At 46.3% G+C, this 21,078-nt stretch overlaps 1 protein-coding gene across 2 annotated transcripts in view; it reads left to right on the top strand.

Annotated features, from left to right (window-relative positions):
* The window catches only part of LOC104322482 (gamma-aminobutyric acid receptor subunit beta-4), a 76,508-nt gene that overhangs the window by 29,606 nt on the left and 25,824 nt on the right, over positions 1-21,078 (top strand). The gene's annotated exons all lie outside the window — the stretch shown is intronic.

Raw genomic sequence — 21,078 nt, 5'->3', positions numbered from 1 at the left:
TAGCATGCTGGTTTCAGTCTGAGCCTTGCTCCTTCCACCGAGTGGCCTGTGTCACTGGGACTCCCTGTCAGTTGTCCCCACAGCCTTAGCCCAGCCCCAGGCTAAAACAATCCTGAACTCACTGAAACAACATTTGCAAGACAGGACTGGCATGTGGGACCTCTGTGGCATACACCTACCACTGCTGGTGGTACTTGTGATGTGGTCAGACATGCTGAAACACTGAAGTTCACTTCCTAATGTGGGGTACATTCTAGTAGAGTTAGTGAGTGTCTATAACAGCACACTGAAGTATCCCTGGTGTTATCTGTAAACATGTGGATGGAGGATCTCTGCTGGCATCTCTGGAGCTAGTGGCATCTTATCCAGAGTAGATTCTCATCCCTTATATTTCTGTGCTGGTTGCACAGCCACCTCTCCGAACCATTAATGCTTATGCCTTAAAAGAGTAGATGGGAATTGTATTTTTTGCTTGATACAAAGGCAATGGTGGCTTTACAGTCAGCCTGTGCCTGCCAAGTTGAAAAACAGTTAGTGGCTTTTCATGTTTGCTGGCGGTAATTTGGCTTTTCTTTGGAGATCTGTACTGGAAAGGGAGGCATCTAATGGAGATCTGGTTTTGGGTAGCATTGATAGACTGGAGCTTTTCATACGACTGAGAAGAAAAAATTTATCTGCTCAGACAGCAATGGTTTGGGGTGAAAATTGTTAATTATTTTGGTCATGGTTTGGGTACTCATCCAGGCCTCTGCTATCTGTCCCTGAGAAGCCCTTAGCACCCAGGGGAGGACATGGATTGCACTGATCATTGCCTAACCTTGCCTTCCTCCCTGCTGCCCAGAGCCTTTTCCTCCAAACTCCTCTCATTTCCAAGAGGCTGAGTGGAGTGCAAGGCTGGTGGGGACCTCCTAGCAGCAGCTGTCCTGTTCCTCGGTTCCTGACCCATGCAGGAGAATCCTAGGCCAGTTTAAAGCTTTTGCTATTCAAGTCAATTAAAACCTTGGTCTCCCAAAGCTCCTGTCCTACTTATCTGTTTCTGGACTCTCCTGCCCTGTTTCTCTAGCTCACCAGCTATTCTGCTGTTGCATGGCGGGGAGGAGGGGAGGCAAGACAATCTGACTAATTGTTTTGGTTTCCAAACTGCTTGAAAATCCTGAATGCATATGTTGATACAGCCCAGGGTGAAGGGCCAACCATGATCCTTCAGGTTCTCATATTGAACAGTTTCTTTTGCAGGGTCTTTACTAGCATCCCTCCATTACTGTAATTATCTGCATGGCATGTTAGACCTCAGTCTAGTAACAGTGACACTGCATAGCATGTACAGTCGGAAATTCAGGTACAGACCTATGTCCCCATTGCATTGGGTAGCTGTGCTTGAGGTTAGGCTCAACTTGGAAGAGCCAGATGGCTTAACCTAGTTCCATCTATCTTGCCTGTCAGGGCAGAGCTCAAGCTTGAGTCATCTCCTCCCCCGGTCTCAACTTGGACCTGCATTTTCCTATGTGGTGAACCAGCTGTCACCCTCCTTGCTAGAGCCAGCATGAATAATTTGGGGTCTGGACCTGTAGCTTAAGACCCCAGCTTGCACAAACATAACTGGGAGGGAGTGTGGGATTTGGTTCTCAGTTTACCTGTAACAACTGCCCTGATCTTCTTCTGCAGACCTGAGAAGATAGCTGAGAATGGCAGAGGCTGATTCAGGATGAATCTCCTGCTGGAGACGTGTCCATGGGCTATAAAGGGTGATCAGGTGCTTTGTCATACACCTGTTGTTGTTGTTAGCAGCTGTGGCCAGGCATGCTGTGTCCTAGGCTAGTAGCCATGCTCTCAGCAATACTTTTCATCCCTTGCCATGTGAATGCGATGCTCTCCCCTCTCCAGTGAATGCCTGCTTCCCTCTGCCACAGGATGGCTGGGACAAACGTGTTCACTCAGGTCTGGGGAGAAAAAGCAACAATAATATCTCTGTAGGGTGCATGGGAAAGCAGGTTTCCTGGCATCAATCTTCATCCACATGCTGCTCTGATCTTGCAGAATTTGGGGAGCACTACTGATGGACATTGCATGTTTTGATGGTTGTGGCATGGCTGTAATCAGGCTGGGCACCAGGCACTGTCCATGCCACGCTCCTGTTGATACTGTGAAGGCACGTCACTTCTGGGCTTTTGATTATCCCTCCTGGCTTTCTGCTTGACTTGACAAGCATAATCTCCTGCCCATCCTTCCTACATATGTTGGGGCAGGGGGTGGGAAAGGAGGACAAAGTGGCTATATGTGAGAACTTGATCAAGGTCTATAAGCACCATGGTGAGGCAGCTTCAAAAAGGGGTTAAAAAATCAGAATCATCTTAAAGAACAAACATTTAAGGAGCAGAAGAGCTCTTGTGATGTAAGTTTCCAGGCTGAAGGGATTCTATGTGCATCATTCTTCTGTGTGACAGATGCCCCGGGGAAAGGGCTGTGTCTTACCCCTGCTCTGGACATGGATACTGGCAAGAAAAACAAGGCATTTTTTGGCATCATGGGTGATTGGGAAAGGGACTGTGCAATGAATAAATTAAAGGCATACAAGTGAAGCTGGGTTGTCATGGCAACCAAATAGCTTCTATTGTTCCACAAGGAGTGTTATTACTTACTGCCCCTTGTAGGATAATTAATTAATCCTCAGACATCCTTTCTGGAACAATGGCCCTGGTGCTGGGGCTGGGCAGGCTGAGGAGAGCCCCCAGCTCCCCATGCCTTTCCCTGGGACTCTTTGTGTCTGCTGGCTGTGTGATGGTGGGGAACAAGTGTTGTCAGTGACTAGTCGTTGCATGATTCAAAAAGTTGTTTTTCACAGGAGTCCAGCTGGATGTGGTGCTGTGGAGGAATACAGCTCCACCCATGATCTAAGGGGCAATCGTTGCCTTCACTCCCATGGGAACTGTAGTCCCAATGTGATGATGTGGTGACATTTCAACCCTGGAGGATACAGGGCTCTCTGCAAAGGCAACACAGTTATGTCTTTATGCTGGAAGTTCCCAGGCACTCTGATGTACAGGCAGCTACAAAGCATTCTGTATATGCTATGTGTTTCCTGGTGCCTTGCTACACAAAGTCAGTGCATCTCCACCTCTTTGAGGGCCATGCACAGATACAGTGCCATGGTATAGCACAGAAGATGGAGTTGTGCCAGGACACAGGACATTCGTGTGTGCAGTGCTGGCTTTGTAACGATCTCCCAAGAATGAGGGACCAAAACTACAGTCCTTATTTTAAAAAAAATGGCACCTTCTTGTTCATCGCAGCTGCTGCTTGTGTGTGGTCAGCCGTATTTTCAAGCTCACTTGCTAGAGTAATGTTTTATTACTGTGTACTCCTCTTAGCCCTGCTAAGCAACACTGAGCTGCAGCCTCTGTTCTTGTCAGTGATTAGAAGGATTATTTGCTGAGCCAAGATCAGTGACATCAATTGAAATGCCAAGGAAAGGATGCCAGGGGCCAGGCCAAACAGGTATTAGGGAGGGCACATTTGACTGGCAGACCATCTGGGAAGTGCTGATCCATGAAGACAAAAGGCCTAGCTGGAGTCTTTTCATATCCTGTACAAATTTGCAAGTTGGGGATTTAAAGGCAGAGTGAAAGGAGGAAAGTGTTCATAATGATGTTCGGTAGCTCAGGTGATCTGCAAAGAATGGAATGATGGTATGTCCTACTTCTCCTTAAAGGAAATGGGCTGGATAAGTTATCTGGTAGATGTCATTTTGCTACAGGTGGTTGAATTGCAGTAAGCAGGGAACAACATGCAGGTATTTATAGATGCTTGTTGGTGTATAGTGGTACTTGGACAGTGCTATGTTCAGACCTCTTAGTATGGTACCCAGGTTACTGAGGAGTCTAGCAGTACTTCTGACCTAGGAGAATGAAGAGCACTGGCAGCATGGAACTCAAGTCACTCTGCAGCTGAAGCAGCATGCAGGTTTCTGTCCTTGTGCTACGTGGCCTGAATGCTGCCCAAAGTCACTGTCGGCTTAATGGTCTGGTTCAACCAACCTGCTTTGGTGGATCCAGTTCTCACGGTATCCAGTACCAATGGCTGCAGAAGGAGCTGGAAGTCTTCCCCTACTCTTGCATGTCCTTTCAACAGAGAGCGGATGACTGGCCTGTTCAGGGCATATTGTACTTGCTGCACAGTGGGACTAAGGGCTAATACTTCCAACTGTAGCCTACTCTCTCTCTCTAGGTATTCTTTGGGGATGTATTTTTCTAGTACCAGACAGTTCAGACTCCCTTCAAGCATTAATGAACTATTTCAGTAAGGAAAACAACCAGAAGTTTTGTATGCATTTGAAATAAGAGATGGTTACCCTTCATAACGCTTCAATTTTCCTGCCCTATGATCTGTGCAGTCCTAAGCCTGCTCCCTCCTGTGTATCTGCACACCGTAGACAGCTTGGAGCATCCAGCCGTTATAGTTGTGATTTCTTTGCGGCTCCTATAATTTATTCATCCCAAGATGCTCTCCTACATCTGCAATAACATTGTTTCAGTTTGTTATAGCACTAACTTTAAAGTTTTATAAACCTGGTGACAAGTTGAGAAGTTACAAGAGGATTGCTGTAGAGGGCTAGTGCAAGAAGCAAGGCTTCCAAACAGAAATGTTCGCAGGAATATGCATTAAAGGAATGATGCCTGTGGGATTGGCAATACCTTTTGCTGGGGGACAGTCTGCAGTGCAGATAGGTTAGAAGTTGGTGCAGGATGCTTGGCAAAGCTGACCTTGATGCTTCGCTTCATTGCCTCCTGCTCCCTACTTCTGTACCACCTTTTGCCTCACTGCTGCCTTGTTGGAGTGATGGCACTCGCACTAGAATACTGCACTGGATCTCTTGGGGGTTATGGAAGGAAACATCATGTCTGTTATTTCCCAACTTCCCGAAGCTTGCTTGAAAAACAAGCTGTCTTGTTTGGCAAAAACATTTTCCCTGTTCAAGAGAGATGTAAAGCATGTCCCAAGACAGTGATGAGCTGCAATGGTTTTAAATTGGCTTTTAACCCAAAACAAAGAGTGGATCAGGTTGTGTGTAAGGGTGCTCTTGACCAGGACAGTTCATTCTACAATCTGTTATGCCATCATCAGTGGGGCATCACTCTTCTCACTACATCAAATTTTCTATCTATTAGGCATGCTTGAAATAGCCTTTGTAGTGGAATCTGTCCTGATCAGACTTTGCAGTTCTGTTTTCACTAAAATATGAATATGCACTGACTGGTTGAATCTCAGTTTCAGTGTAACCCATGCACAGTAAAACATGTGCTTAACTCTGCTGTATGCTGGCCATAGTTGATGAAAGAAGGCAGTGTGGATGGGTAGGCTCCATACAAGAGGCTTTCGTTGGTACACAACACAGCAGTCTCTTAGGCCGTACGCTCTCCTCATCAGAGCTCTTGACCTTTGGGCCCTTTCAGGAAAGGGGAAGGGAAAGGAAGGAAAATGTATATCCATATGGGATCACTGATCTGGATGCATGATGTCCAATCCATTCTTGACCTGTTCTGACAGTCAAATTGTGTATGCAAACCCCTGGTTTCCTTGGGGCTAATGCAGCTTTGGCAGTAGCCTTTGAGGACCCTCAGCAGACCCTCTGTACGCCTGCAATAACAGACAGAAACAACTTTGTGCAATATGACCCCGAAAAGGATTTTCCATTGATATATATGTCTTGAGCTTTAAAAACCAAGAAAAAGTTCCTACTATTATACTGTACCTTATACTACCATATATTCCCTTCAAATACATCAGCATTTTCCTTATTCTTAACTGAAAGTGTTCTGGTTTGTTGCCATGTCTTTTCAATGGAGAAATGACATACAGATATTTCCTAGTCAGTCTATTCTATGTCCCTGGGTATCCAAAGGTTTTAAAAAAGCAAAGGTTAAAGCATTTAAATCCTACAGTCAGAGGTTCCTGTAGTTATATATGCTATGAGATACAAGTTTGACATGACACTCCAGTGCTGCAAATGTTTCCCTGTAGCCTAGGGTATCTCCAGCCCTGTGACACTGTGGTATCTAAACTGAGTGTGTGTGTGTATATATTACATCTTGGTATTTAAGGCTGCTGAATATCGAAGACTGCCAAAATATGGTAAAACTAAGAGGCTGAGCTGAGCTAATGCTGGATGTGCTGTAATGGTACTGCATGGGCTGTAGTCCTGTGGGATTGCTGTAGGCTCCTGGGATGGTAGTGTTGCAGGTAGCAGAGTATGTGGGGCCTTAGTACTGGAGAAGGGCCAGATCCTACCAGTGTGGCATGGTACCATAAGAATGTACCATAAGAATGGTACAGCTCTGACTTAGGGTGAGATATCCCCAGGCTCTGTGCTGGCATGAACAGGTAGGGGTTATGTGATTTTTTTCACATGCTAGGGGCTTCTGTGTGCTGTGATTGAAACTAACCTATTGCAAACATGCAGCTGAGCTGGAAGGTTGCAAATGTCTGTGCCTTCCTCTGCTGATGATCACTTCAGTACAACTTAGGTCATGCAGCTATTGTCACTTCAAGTCCTGATGTGCAGAGCTGCAATGCATTGGATGGCTGTTTTCTTGGGAAATCAAACAGTGGCAGTTCTGCACATGTGAAACAGTGTTTTCCTGAAGGGGAGAGTTATGAGGGAATGCAAAGGGCAGTCCCACACAATGGTTGTGCACAGTGTCCTGTGCACACTGCCATCGGTTACATATAGTCACCTTGGTGGCCTTCTTGCGTCTCTGCTTCTCCAGCAACAGGAAGCAGTTTGTGTGTAAACACACAAGCACTTGGCTAGCTGAAGGAAAGCAACAGCATCTTGATGCTTTTTCCTTCTGCTAGAGGGTTGTTTGGGGAAATAAAAGATGGTTGTAGCACAGTGGAGAGTAACCCCCAAACCACCCTAGACACAGCAGCTTTGAGCTGCTCTCTTTTGCAGGCAGGAGGTACAACTGCCTGCTCTGTGGCTCATATAGATAGATGGTAAGAGTAGAAATCTAGTGATCTCCTAGAAACATCTTTGCAACAAAGCAGATGTTGGGGACCTATCTCACCTGCCATTGCTAGATTTGAGCGTACTTTGTCTCTCCTTGCAGTGGTGACATCCTGTGACTGCTGAGGCTCAGGGTGACTTTCACCAGCACTGATACAGTCTAAAAAGTCAAGAATCAGATGTGGATATCTGCTCACAGCACATTATGCTTTTCTTTAACAGAAATCTCACTGATTGTGCTGAAAGATCTCTTGGACTAAGGTAGTGCATGAGGACAAGTAAAGCCTCTGGCCTCAGGCGTGCTCTGCACTGTGGTGGTAGTGGGGAGTGGATGCTCAAGTTTAAACAAGCAGTGGTCCCCTTTCTGCCCAAAAGACAGGGATGGTCCTTCCACAAGAGGATAGGGTTCTTGCACAAAATAGTTAAGAATAAAGCAAACTTGTGAAGGGGCCTGAAGTACTCCCCATTCATTTGTTCTGAAATTGGTTGCAAAGAGATTGTCCCAGCTTAAAAACTAGAAAATAGGTCAGTGTGACTCATATGTCAATATTTACTGCATTTATGGCAACTTGTAGAAGGGAAAAATCTGATCTGTGTTCCATAATATTTCACAGGTTATCCCATTCCTATGACAAAATTCTCGCTTTGCCCTTGGTCCTGGTGTTGCTTGACTGCAGAGACAGCCCAGTAAATTCACTACATCTTAGAGTCAAGTTGCTAAGTAACAACCCAAAGATCACCATACAGTCTCTTCAAATGCCGTGGCCATCTGAAAGCCTGGATCTGCACAAAGCACAAGGAATTCCTTCTGAGACAGAGGTCTCAAGGACTCAGTGCATGGGTAGCAGAGAGCAACCTGGTAAAGCAGCAGTCCTGCCAGGTGCCTGCCACTGTACTGCCTGGAGGTGTCCTCATGTGAGAGTGGACAGCTTTATTGCTTCCCCTATAAAGTGGTATCCTGTGCTTGTGCTGAAGGGCTCTGATGTTTTGAACCTTAATGATGCACTTGAATGAAATACTTTTGCTGGCTGAATTGCATGATTTTGCCATGTACATAGATCAGCAGATGGTGAACTGTGGAAACCTTGCTGAAACAAGCACTCTAGCTGAAGAAAGACTGTGAACTTCTGGACTAGGGAACGACTCTCTGTCCCTGAGGCTTTCTATTCTACCATGCTTGTTTATTCCTAGGGATCTTGTAGCATTTACATGATATCTTAATGGGATAGTTTGCAGAAAGCTCTTTGCATAACTGGAAATTCTTGGTTATGGGAAAGCTGTTGGGTAGACTGGCTGATTCCTAGCCTAGACCTTGGGTTTTGCAGCACAAATAAAATGTGTTGGCGATGTTTGTTGCAAATTATTCCCCCCGTGCATCTTTCCATGACGCTGTTATCCCTAAGGAAAAGCTCTGCAAGTCCTCCAGTATCACAAGTTCAAGCCTCAGGAGGGTTGAGTCAACCCAGCTCTAGTAGTGAGAAACAGAGTTCACATGTTTTGCTCACTAGGCGATTTCCCAAATGAGAACATTTCTGTACTCTCACTGAGGAGGCTAAGTTCACTCTGCATTTTGTAGGTGACTCCACCCCACGGCAGGAAAGAAGTCATGTTGGAGAGGATGAGAGTCCATGGCTACATAGTTTGCAGCGTGCTTTCAGCTGAACAGTGCTATGTATTGCAGTGCTCCATCTGTTCCTGTATCAGCCAAGTTATCTTTAGATCTGAACATGTCAGTGTTGTATGGTGGTGGTATGAACCACTTCAGCTTGTACCCCAGCACTCCTGTAGTAGTTAGAATTGCTACTGCAGAAAACTTTGCCCAGGATAAAAATGTCTTTTTTTTTTTTCTTTTTTCCTGCTTAAGTTTTTATTCAGGTTTTTACACAGGCAGAACTCCCACAGTCTTTATATATATTCTTATATATATATATTAAAAAGCTGTCTGTATTTGAGAGCAATGTTCCAAACTGCCACCTGTTTCAATAGCAGTGCTGCAGCATTGGAGAGGATTACTGCAGAATGCTAAAGTATCTTCCCACAAGTGAAAGCTTCATCTAGTTTGATTGAAAACCAAATTAGATCTTGAGAATCTAACCTTCTGACATCCTGTCATATATACATTTAAAGCATCTAGCAATAGAGAGTGTATGTGCGCAAGAGTGCCGGTGCCTCGATATAGAGCGTAAATCCAAATACAAGTGCATGCGTGTCGTGCTGCTATTTCAATATGTAAATAAATGGGGCTATATATAGCTCTATATGCTATGTACATGTTAAGTGAAGGTGGCAGATACGACAGCTGAATAGCTTTGCTGTTTCTGAATGCTGGTAGAGGTTCCCTGCATGCTCCCTACATCTCTCGTGCTTGCTCCTACCCCTCTCCGCCTTTCTGCTATCACATTTTTCAGGCCTCTGGAGAAGATCGTGTGTGGGGACAGGAGTTGTTAATATTCTGAGTCTGTGCTGAGTTGCTAGGCTACAGAGAAAAATGAACATTCAAGGAAAAGGGATGGTGAAAGGAAGAGGATCTGCTGAGCTGTTTGGAGATCCAGAAAGGTCCTCTAGTCAGATGAAAGCGATCATTTGGGGGAGGGAGGGTGTGCATGCACATGGGATGAAATGTGGTAGTCCCTGCTGCCCTGACACAAGTGGAGTCTCAGGCCAGCTCCAGCCAGAAAAATGGCAGAGGAAGGAGTAAAAGACAAGATCCACTGGCCCCTTCTCTGTCACTGCTTGCAAGGTGTGCACAGCTGGCCTCCTACTATCTGTGCCAGGGTGCAGTGGGTCACCAGGCTGGAGTATGCCCTCTTATACATCCTTTGCCCCCACTTTGCAGGGTGCACTGAGCTCCCATCTGAGGCTCTAGTGAAGAGGGAAGCAATCCCAAAACATACTCACTTCTTACAGGTTGGACCTCATCTCCCTTTTCTACTGCAGCAACCTGCTACCGCAGTATCTCCTTTAACTTCAGTGTGACTGCAGGGGAAGGCAGCCTGTGGCTTGTATCTCCCTGTCCATCCCCTTCGCATTCCTAGGTCATGAATACACAAAGTATTGACCCTCTTATCCATCAAGAGTTTGCAGCTAAAGTTCAAGAGGACTTGAGGTTTTACAATACACAAGCTCCTGTCTGAGCCTAGATTTCCTGAGTCCCAGTCTAGTTCCTGAACACAAACCCTCTTCCTTTTCAGCTGTTCCCCCCATAAATGAGTGTCGGATATTTAGCTGTACAGGCCATGAGCCATCAGACCTACCAGGTGCCTTGTGTTCCACTCTTCTGGAAGGCTGGTTTTGCCCTGTGCTCCTGTCTGCAAGATTTCTGTTCCCTCTCAATATTACTGGCTGTATCAGAACTCTCAGAAAAATTAAACAGTGCCTTTGGGTATTTTTATTATCTGGATACTTTATTTACCGAGCTCACATGGGCTCCCTGCCAATAACTTTCAGCCAGCTCTGCAAATAGAGCTCCTTGGCTCCAGGACTGTTGGTCCTGGTACTGCAGAGAGCACTCACTCAGCATGGACAGAGACTGCAGCTTGTTCTCTGCCATCCAGTTGGCCGTGAAGTCAAAGTCTGCTTGCTTGTGGACCTCCACAGCCTGCTGAAATCTCCTTTTTCTTCATGCACCCTGTAATAAGTTTGACTTGTTCAGCAGAATCAGGAGTGTTTCATACAGCTGCATTTTGAATGCTATTGTCAGTTAACTACACTGCACCCATCCATCAGGTTTATGATCCCGCAGCCAAGACTTGGATTGCTAAAGCAGAAGAATGATAGTATGGGCCATATTGTGTGCACTGCTGCTGGTGTCAGCCTGGACTGGTTCCCTTGGCTTTACCCTGGCATAACCAAGGGCAGACTACCCATGGATAGAGGCAGAGGTAGACAAAATCCATGATGATACACTGTCCGGTCAGTACTGTTGACAGTAGAAATTGTTTCCTAGAACAGATCAGTGGATACTCCTGTACTTTTTGGTTGTCCCAGCATGACTATACAGTACTCTACTCACATCACAGTTGAGACAGTTGACTGCTAGCCCTTTGCTCTAATGATAACTCAATCTTACTGAGTTTTTCAGCTTAGGGGCCACAAATACAGCTATGCAGAATATTTGTATGTAGAAGCAGTCACCCCAGATACAGAACTGGGTCCCTGTGTGCAGGAGTCTCAGGGTTTTTAGTTTGCAACCAGTTTGCTTGGGCTCGTTGAAAAGTAAGCGTTTTTTTTTCTCAAACCGTAGGGCTGCCATCCTCTACCCTTAGGGGACCACCCTTGACTTAACTGAACCCTATTGCCAGAAATAAATTGTGCTCTTCTGCATCTCATCATCTTATCTGCCTACTCCCAGTCATCCTTCCTACATGATCAAACTTCACTTTCTTTAGGAAATAAACACCATTCTAACCTTTTGGTCAAGCCAATCTGTGCCAGCCTAGTTGAGGTGATTGCTCTGCCCAGGACATGTTAGTTGTCTTACATCATTTAAAGGATTTGTTTGCCTCTGGCTGCCTCCTGGGAAATGACATCTTTGTGGCAGTTTTCAGAATCTGGAATATCAAACCTTCTTTCTCTAAGTTAAAACAGTGTCTTTAAAGCACTGTGTGCCTTGATATTGTTGCAGAGAGTCTCATGGTTTCAGTGCTTAGACCTGTATATAGAGCATTTTATTCTGCCATATAAAGTAGTAATATTGCTTCATTCATAACATGATTCCCTATCTATGCAGCTCCAAACAGCATTGGTGGTCTTGACTGCCACAGGGAATTACAAGCTCTATTTAATTTTTTTTCCCCAGGGAGAAAAACTAATTTCTGTTCATTACACACTTAGCACTTGCCTAGACATGTGGGGATCCCAAACTGCAGCAGGGAGGCAAGTTAGCATCAGTGTCTTATTTTTACAGATAACAGAAAATGAGGTATAGGTAAAAGTGCCCAAAGTCTCCTACAGAATTAGCATTGAGTGAGCTGAAATTGATACTCAGAGGTGTTTTCTAGAGTACACTAATTCCAATGGGCTACTAAGCCCCCTAGCTGCTTTAATTCTGCATTCCCCCAGCCTTTTCTCCCCATGATCTCTAGTAGTCAGTGTCTATGTGGAGGGCTGCAGAACCTCTCCTGTTTGGGGTAGAGTCTGATTGGTTTGGTGTCCAGTAAAACTCCTGGCAAGGTGGAAAGGATGTTTCATTTAAAGGAGTGAAGAGTTCTGGGAGTGTTTTGGAGAAATTACATTTTTCCATTACTAGGTTACTCCTGCTAGAAAGCCTATTGAGTTTTAACCACTTGAAGTGATCATCTCTCAGCAAGCAGGAGATAAGAAAGTCACTACAAGGTGAAAATTCTCTGAGGATACATGCAGAAGCTATGAAGCCCCTTGTCTTCCAGCATCGCCTTTCCCTTGACATAATACAGTTTTCTTCCCCCATCTTTCTGAGGGCTTTAGAAACTGATATCTTCACTAGTCACTGTTCAAATGTCTCACTCAAATTTAATTTACTCTAATAGACTAGTTGTTGCATGTTTAATTAAATATAAAGTGATTACTAAAAACATTTTTGAGCTTTAATGGCTATATATTAGATATGCCTATAAGTGTATGCAGGAGGACACTGGCAACACATGCTGTAAGGTAGTAAGGGTAGCGCTGGGAAAGTATGAAAAGATGAGTTGGGAGAGGGGAGAAGAAGAGGTGGGATACAGGCACCAGCACTGCCCCATGGCTTGTAAGTGTGCAGAAGGCAGCTGTGTAGCATACTAAATTAGTGCAGGCAAACAGTAGAAGGTAAAGATAGCCCTTCTGAAGGCACCATGTTTTCCTGTCATGGGTCAGCAGAAGCCTATGGCAGCAAAATCTGTTTTAAATTACCCAGTACTTCAAACCAGAAAGCCTGTTGTAATATAAGCATGCCCTCGGACTCCATTTCCCAGCTATGCAAGGCGTGATCGTAACACTTCTCTGAGACTCCATAGAGGTAGCGCATTAATGCTTGTGTGTCTCACACTGTGGTAATGGGTGACCTTGCGCATACCTAGACAGAGGCTAAGAGAATCAACAAAAAGGGCTAAGTTAAGATTTTGCCTTAAGTAAATATGGTAAGAGACAGAAGGGATTTGGGAAGGCTTGATGAAGCCATTTGGAGACATCTGATACACTAGCAGATGATAGATGTAAGCAATAAATTTTTAAGGATCTCCAGAAGGGGGAAGAACCCATGTTACCTGCACTGTCTGGGACCCATGTCATTCCTGGAACAGACTTCACCTGGGAAAACATACATTGTACTTCTTATGGTGGGGGGGGGGTGGGGTGTGTCATCTTGCTGCCCTCCCTGCACTATCTCAAGCCAGTCACCCCTCTAACTTGCCATTTTCCTGGAAGAAATTACTCAGCTGTGGCCTTGCTGCCTGAGCTCCCTGCTTGTTTAAGCGAGCATCTTACCTGGTTTTAGCTCTCCTAGTACTACAATGAGTCCTTACCAGTTCCCGGCCCATCTAGGATGAGAAGATAGTGTAAGTACCACCCCTTTGACTTTCTGCCTGAAAATTGGTCAAATTCATGCATTACCTTTTTCTGAACTTAATGTACGGCCTTGCTTCTCTGGCCTTAGTTGGGTCTCTGTACAAAGCATGCTCTTCTGTGCTGGTTTGGCTTGGGAAGGTATAGGAACCAAAAATGAGTTTGACCATTTCTCAGTAAGTGGTTCCTCTCTGGGAAAGACCATTTCTCAAGCTATGATGAGGTTTGGACTGAAAGCTAGCTGGTGATACAGAAATGGGAAGGTCAAACAGTCCTGTTTTTGGGCATAGAATGGGCTCTGGGTTTTGTCCAGCTACTAGGTGATGGGGAACCGAGTGAGGAGACCAGGCCAGCAGAAATGGTATGCAGTAGCTCACAGATTTTATGCCTTAAGAATAGAAACTGCCTGGCATTGTTTTCTAAGAGCTTGCCTGAGGAAGATGTCATGCTGCAAGTGGTGATTTTGGGATTGCTGTCTATAACACTGAACAAGGTTGCTGGTTTGCATATGCTCATAAAGCAGGTGATATTCATCCCTGTGCCCATCAGTTCTGGCTTTCTCCTCTTGACCTCTGCTTCCAGCATGACTGGAGCTGTTAAGCAGATGATATGCGGTGCTGCCCCCTGCTCAGATAGGGCATTGATATACAGGCTCAGAAGTCTGAAAGCCTTGTCATGGGCAGATCAATGCCCTTTTGGCTTAGGACCCAACTAGGTAGGTCCTCTATCTTACACCTGCAAGACCAGCACCAATGCAGGTGCTGCAGGGCTAGGGCATGGCAGGAGAGAAATAGGGCAGCAAAGTGGCACTTTACTTGCACACCCCTAGCTGTTGAGGATAGCTGATACCTGTCCCAGTTTCTGGACATGCATTCAACAATTAAACACATGCAAATTACTACAAAAGTAGATCAGATTAGTGAGAGGAACATCTCCATGCAAAGTACTTCTCAGGTCCTAAAGAGAAATGAGTTCAAGAGCACAAAGACCTGCAGCGCAAAAGGGCATAGAGCATATACTAGAAGCCAACCATTCCTGTCCCCTTGCATTACTGGCAGAAAGATTGCAGATGGAAGGTGCTCTTCTTGATCCCCAAGTCAGTGCTGACATCTGGTTATTCAGAAACAGGGGAGGTTGAAAGTGACTGTGGCTTTCTCACCTGCTAAGCTGAAATGTAGGGAAAAGGGCAGTATCTAAAATAGTTGTCACTTTATGTATAACAGTTGTCATGCAGAACTTCAGACTTGTAAACTGGGCACTGGCTTGCACCAAAAGAGAAATTAAAAGCAGCATTTTGGCAGAATACTCTCCCCATGAGAAGTACAGTAAGTACAAGAGCTGCTGCCTCCTGCCCTAAGCAAAGGCAAAAGTGTGAACAGACTTTGTGCTGTCTTAGGGCTGGAGAGACTGCTATCAGGTATTTACTTATGTCAGATTAACTGGTGCTCATTAAAGTCTGGGACCCATTGATTTATCTGCATGGAAATGGACAATCCCTTATGAGGGCAAAGTAGTTTTCTTAAACAAGCTTGCTAAGGAAGAACTATGGTTGTCTTGCTTTGTCCTTCATGTATTCTTCTGTACATTTTACACTGCTCCAATTCTTTGCAACTGAATGCAGGCACATCTTGTCTCCTCCCCTTAAAAATAATTCCTCTTATTTCCCCTACCCCCTCCTTAAAATGAAACATACTTGAGGACTACTTTGTCCTTTAATTTCTTTCCCAAGAATGACGGGAACAGGAGATGGTGTTTAATCATCAAAGAAGTTGAAGCCAGCAAACTGTTCATTAGTCTCTGGCAGTGGCAGCTTGGTTTTTACTAAGTCAGATGTTCCATTTTTCTCCTTCTTTCTGGAGCATCTTGGCTTTCCTAATGTTCTTTTGTGATCTTGGACAAGGAGACCATATGTCATTTGCTTATATGGGGAAGGACTTTTATTTGGTCACTTCTCCAAAAGGAGGTGCTTTATCAAAGTCAGGGTGGAGAGGAAATGAGGGAAAAAGGTTAAGTGGCACAGCTAGTGCTAGAGGCAAGTTGCAAAATCTCCTTGATCCCTTGTGCCCAAAGTCATGCAGCAGCAGAAGAGCAGTGTAAACTCTCCCCTGCAAAAAAGTTATTGCTTCCAGTACCTTACAAGTGCTTGGTGAAACACAACCTCCACTAGCAGCCTGGAATAGTCACCTTCACTTTCAAAGCCCCTCCAAAAAGTGTCCGAGTCATTTGTCATCCCCAAAAATGGACCAGGCACAGGAGACATCCGTGTTGCCAGAAATACTGTATTCTGAGCAAAGATTCAACCCTTTCACATACGTTATTCCTTCCATTTCTAATCCTGGCTTCTGAGTCTAGAGTAGCTCCCAATGAGCATGCACACTTCTGCCTCTGGACAGGTTTAGTACTGGGGACTCTATAGGTCACAGCACAAAGGCAAATGATCTTGACCCAACCTGCCAAAGATCTTCATTTCCCAGGAGCCATACTGAGGGTTAATGAAGCAGCCTGCCTGGGAGGGATGCTTCTGGTGACTTTCTGTTGGAAGATGGAGCTTCTGCCTTGCAGCAGGAAGCTCTGCGTCCTTGGGTTATTCTTTTCTGTTAGTCCCTTCCTTTTATGACTTGGACTGTAATTTCCACATTAATGCCTAGACCTTCCAAAATACTGTTAAGCTCCTGACTTCATGATTTTGTAACAGCAAATTCCACAGGCTCTGTGGAAAGTTATTTCCATTACCTTGCCTTCAGTCTGTTCTTGTGCAACAACCCACTGCAGAACGTCAGATACTGTCATCATACAGCTCTGTTCTGTGTTTAACACGTGCAACAGTTCTTCCTTGCCTTGCTGCTTCCTGCCTCTATCAAAGCCTTTCTAGCACTTTTGAGAGTGTATGTAGTTATTTGTGTTCTGCTCAGTAACCCTTAAGTATCTAAAACGGGGTGGGACCCTGTAAGCTTGAGCAGCATAGGGTTATGATTATTTACTGACTTAATGCAAGCACTAAAGGGAATCAGAAAAGAGTAAGACTGATTTGTACTTTTAAAGTGATGTAAATACAGGGAAGAACAAAACTGTGGCACTCACTACCACAGGACTGCAGATGCCAAAGGCTGAATATTCTGAAAGATAAGACAAACTCTCAGAAGAAAAACTGAGTATCTTCAATTAAGAAGGTAGAAGCTCTGGCTCAGGAGATCCTTAAGCCTCAAATAGCTGGAGAATTAAGTATCACAACAAAGACCCTGTTTTGCTTATATTCCTCCCTGCTATTCTCTTTACTGTTACTGAAGACAGGATATTAATGTAGAAAGACTTTTGGTCTGTCACAGTGTCTCCAAAATCAGCACAAGCACACTTGTAAGAATACCACTTGGGACATATACCATGTTTGTGTTCTGCATGCTGACATGAGCCTGTGCGGAAGGGCAGCTCTTTCTGAGGAAGAAGGGGTCCTTAATTTTACACCCCTTCTCTCACTGCAGTGAGCAGAAAGGGATACACGGTGCTATCCTCCAAAGGAGCATCCTTGAACCTAGGGACTCTTAACAGTGTGTCACTGCATGCAAAGGAGGAGTGCCTTAGGTGGCTTTCCAGTTAAAGACTGAAGCTGCTCTCTGCAGAGTGCTGCCCTTGTTACTGAGGTGCCTTAACTGGTCCTGCTCTACTCCTTGCTGTTCTTTGATCTGTAGACAAGGAAGTTCAGGTTCCCACCCTGAACTGACTCCCTGAAGTGTTGTGTCCCTTGGTGGTCTGGGCGCATCCCTGCATGCTGCTCAAGGCACTTGGCTGGCCCACAAGCAACCAGCCACATGCCCGTGTCCTCACCTGGGTTGTGGTGGCTTCAGATAGTATCTTCTACCCCCAAGCGCTCCAGCTTCCTCCTGCCCTCCTCCTTGTCATTGCTTCAGTGGCAACCAACCTGTGCTCTCAGCACCAGGAGTGACCCACTCTCCTGTATTAGTCCCCTTTCCTGGACCCACATGTCCTCTCACTGACTTGGCCTCCTTAAACTTTGCCTTCCTCTGCACAAGTGGGTTTGTTCCCATTAGGCTCAGATCTGGCATCCTCCTCCTGCGACACTTCTGCTCCAAGAGGCAGCTTTGGACTCCTGTGACAGTGAGCTCATTTCTGCTCCCAGACTGCACAGAGCCAGCACAAGTGGAGAAGGGTCCAGGGTGAGTCCAGGTTTGCTTTCTAAGGATAGGTGAGCATTTCACTCCCAAAGAGGCTCTGCAGAGGTGGAGGTGGAGGGGCTCGTATGTTAGGTGCTAATAAAGGCGTTTGGAATGTGAGCCAGTGGAAATTCATTCTTGAATTCATACTATTGGTGCCAGCTTATTTCCCTTCTTGCTGTGCCTCAGCTGCTGTTCCCTTAGACTTACCTACCCTGTCCTCTGAGAAACCGGGGAATCCCTGTGCATGCTTGACTTAATTTGTTGCCTCTGGGGTTCTGCAGGAGATACCTTCCTTCCATCTATGCCCCTCTCATGTCAACATTTCAGCCTTTCACTTTTCAGTTCTCTTACATCATCTTTGGTTTGGGGTCTCTGCTAAGTTTCAGGAAAGGCTGTAATTATCAGTCTCCTTCTCTTGTCTGGAGATGGATGCTAGCAGCCCTGTCCTCAGCAGCTGGTAGGATGCACTGTCATTTCAGCACGTGAGGCCCCCAGGTAAGCTCCTCTTCCTTCTCTGGGGCTTTTGTGGGCCTCTAAGTGAGCTGCCCTCCCTCCTTGCAGGGAGGCACCTCTGCAACATGAGTGTCTGCTGGCTCCATGTGTTGCTCTCACCTCTGTTTTGTGTGCATCACACGCAGCAAGAAGGAGGAGGGAGAAAGAGAGCAAAGCCTTTGCAAAACCTGGGACTGGGGGAGGCAAAGGGGGCTGGGACTGATGGCTCGCAAGGAGCTGCTCAGCAGAGCAGACGGAATAGAGGCATGTGGAGGGGGGTCCCAAGGGGATGGTCATGCTGAGCAGCTTTCCAGGAGGCTCAGGTGCCATCTCGGCTTCACGAGGGGCCGAGGGGGAGCTGTAATGCTGAGTGCGGTCCCGCATGCAGCTGGGCCACGAGGTCTGCCTTGCAAGGCAGGGAGGGCAGCACAGGAGTACTGCGGTAAATAAAAGGGCTGGAAGCAGCATTGCAGTTGTGCAGCTTGTGAGCTACTGGGTACCAGACTTCTGGGACAAACCAAGGGATCTGGCCAGTGCTGGGCTAGCAGAGATGGAGGAGAGAGGAACAGCTTGTTTCGAAACACAAGCTCTTTCGGCATAAGGGACACGTGATTTGTAGGTCAGTGCGACTGGGCAGGGCTCATCTGGGTCTGAAAACAGGCTTTCCCCTTGCCAGCACTGTTGACTACAGCATTTCAGCTTCCTGCAGCGGGATGCTGGTCAGGGTAGGTACAGGCTGACATAGCCACCTAAGCTACAGTAGTAAAGCCTAGTTAGAGAAAGTTTGCAGGTATCTTTGGAAAGCTTGTTTTCCTGTGGCTGGAAAACAGAGGACCAGGTGGAAGCACATAACTTCTGGTCATGCCCACCCTTCAGAAGCCCTCTTTCCATTGTCCCAGCCTTTGCTTTTTAAAACCTAAATTCTAAGTTCACACTGAACAATTTCCAAAGGTCTTTGCAGTGCAACCTGCATGGAGCTTCTGATGAGGAGTGGTATCTCCCTTCCTCCACGCTTGCCTCTGGTCCTCCAGTAGCCACCAGACGAAGCAGGAGGTTGCACAGGGTGGCCTGACACATGTATGTTCCCTCCAGCGTGGGTCCTGCCTTTTCTCCCCAGTGCAATAGGTGTACCTGGCAGAGTGAGCCGGGAGCTCTCTGCAAAGCTTTCCCATCCTTGCCACAGCAGTGACTGGTCTTGGCCAGACTCTGGCCCTGCCTGAGCATTTTATGGTCCTCCAGAAAGACCCAGTGGAATACATAACAGGAAATTTGGAAGCATTTTTCTTGCTACTGGAGCTGCACTGGTGCAGTCTGGAGAGGGTCTAGGCTGCTAGTTTAGAGGCAAGTGGAAAGTCATATTTGCCTGCATCTCCCGCTTGCTCCTCCAGCAGCAGCAGCAGTAGAGAAAGCTGCTTACTGGGTACGCATGCACAGAGAAAGCCCCCTCGCTCATCCCTAGCACAGGCAGCAGGGAAATTGAGTTGCGTTGTCCCACTAAAGTGCTTCTGTGGTGAGCTGGAAGGAAGAGCTGGAGGGGTGCATGGGCTCAAGGTGTCTTTGGTTTTGAAGTTCTTCACTGAGCCTGATAAATGGGCCAACTTTCTAACTGCTGGTGATGCTGAGAAACCCACCTTGTGGTATATCTGTGGCATCAGCAGGCTTGTGAATGTCACTGGTTACTGGGAGATTTGGGAAGGTCTCGTATTAGCCCAATGACAGATAAAACCCTACAACAAAGGGATTGTCATTCAAGACTTGGAGGAAAATCAGGCTCATTACTTCTGATTCCTGAACTTATGAACCACTACATGTATTGGCTCCATCTCCCCATTCTGCTTCTGCAGAACAATGTCACCCTCGGTCATTATTTTATATGCCTCTGAAAGGAAGGCTATGATTAAGATCTCATCAGCTCTGGAGCCTGGCCAGGTGATGATGCTAGGCTGTCACGTGGGTGATTCATAATTGCCTGCCCAGGCTATGGGGTATAAAGGGGAAGTCAAGCTCACTGCTTTCTCTCCTGAGTACTGGTCCCTCTTACTAACTGTAGTGGGTCATATCAGTGCTTCCTCCAGCCCATCGGTCTGTGCCCTGCCCTCTCCCAGGGGCCTGGAGGCAGAGCATCCATCTTCCCCATAGCTCAGTGCTGTGCTCATCAGTATGTCAGCAGCATCTGTCCTCCCAGGGAGGACTGACCTCTGTTGGGTGGACACTTGTCTTTTCATTCTGCCCAGAAATCCTGCTTACTGTTCAACAGTGTGATGGGGTAGGGAGAGCAGGAGAATGACAAGTGGACCACAGGAATCAGCAGAGAGAGGGGCTAAGGAAAACTTCAGGCACTAGATGAACCATGATTATCAAGTGCTCTAGACTTCCATGATGCTGCCCAAAGAAATCTTTAGTGCCAAGAAGCCCAGGAAGATCAGAGAACAGAGCTCAGCCCAGGGCTGGGCTGGCTGTTCTTCCCCAGAAAGGTCTCTGCACCTGAAGAACATCATCAGCCTGAATGCTAGGATGTAGGCTTTTATTTCTGCACCCTTCTGAGTTTGTTCCCATCAATCCTGGAAATACAGAAGATGTGTTTAGAAGGTGTATCTCTTAGGTGCTAATGACTGATCACTTTGTAAGCAGCTTGCCCTTTTTGTCTTCTGGAGATCAGTGCCACCTCTTGTCCGCTGCTGCTTGAAGGCTGGCAGGAGCCTGCAGTGAGAGCAGGGTGGCCTGGTTAGGGGTGAGGTGTTGCAGGGCTCTGTCAAGGATTAGGAAAATGCAGGTCAGTGAAGCAGCTTGCTAAGGTGTGCGGGTGGAGTTCTTAAAGGGGGGAGAAAGGAAATGATGCCTCTGTAGCCAGGTTTCCCACAGGCAGGGGAAGAGATGGTTACCAAAAGGGGT

Source organism: Haliaeetus albicilla, chromosome 23, assembly GCF_947461875.1.
Source record: "Haliaeetus albicilla chromosome 23, bHalAlb1.1, whole genome shotgun sequence".
Taxonomy (NCBI): Eukaryota; Metazoa; Chordata; class Aves; order Accipitriformes; family Accipitridae; genus Haliaeetus; species Haliaeetus albicilla.
The sequence above is the reverse complement of the archived record's forward strand: the minus strand, read 5'-3'. Positions and strand labels throughout refer to the sequence as shown.